Source organism: Octopus bimaculoides, chromosome 4 (genome assembly GCF_001194135.2).
Source record: "Octopus bimaculoides isolate UCB-OBI-ISO-001 chromosome 4, ASM119413v2, whole genome shotgun sequence".
NCBI lineage: Eukaryota > Metazoa > Mollusca > Cephalopoda > Octopoda > Octopodidae > Octopus > Octopus bimaculoides.
Window position 1 is genome coordinate 128,353,632 of NC_068984.1, and position 738 is coordinate 128,354,369.

General features: G+C 35.0%; 1 protein-coding gene across 6 annotated transcripts in view; it reads right to left on the bottom strand.

The window, feature by feature from the left end:
- Positions 1-738, bottom strand: part of LOC106878601 (kelch-like protein 24) — a 63,882-nt gene that overhangs the window by 21,401 nt on the left and 41,743 nt on the right. Inside the window, exon 1 of one of the 6 annotated variants that reach the window (XM_052967480.1) lies at positions 202-396. The exons of the other annotated variants lie outside the window; for them this stretch is intronic. The gene's annotated coding sequence lies outside the window, so the exon portion shown is untranslated. Of the gene's footprint in view, positions 1-201; positions 397-738 lie in introns of those variants that run through there. 6 annotated transcript variants of the gene reach the window in all.

Genomic DNA, 738 nt, shown 5'->3' on the forward strand with positions numbered 1-738 from the left:
ATATATATATATATATATATATATACACACACACATTTTCTGTGTCTGAGAAAGAAAGATACAAAGAAAAGAAAAAAAAAAGAGAGGCATAATAGGTAAATTCAATCTCATCAGGATATGGTTATGTAGAGTACATTTCTTTATAAGGTATTGTTATAAACACTGATAATAAAAATAAAGAATAACGAAGATATTACTGACCCAGAGAAAAACGTTAAGGCTTAAGTCTGTGACTGAATTTTCTGGCATGAAGCACCTGACAAATTTACTGTATTAGGCAAAGCAGTGAAAAACAAAGCCAACTGCCAAGTTGACCTTATAAATCCCCGTGTATGTTAAATAAGACAGAATACAAAACACGGTCAATTTTGTTGTGTAATAGTAACACAAAGTGATCATATAATGTATGCACACACACACACACACACACACACACACACACACGTGGCTGATTTAGAGTGCTACATACATCAAATACCTACCTACCTACCTACCTACACTTTCACCTGTTTTATGGCATATAGCATTACTGCTGAATAGGTGTACACGTACACAAAAGCTACTGCTCTCACACCTATTAATGTGAATATAAACACAATCACAAAATAATACTGAACTGACAGTACCAAAGATACACACACAATCAGTTAGTCTTTTATTGGTTTATTTTGCACGCACACACGCAAGCACACACACACACACACACACACACACACACACACACACACACACACACAC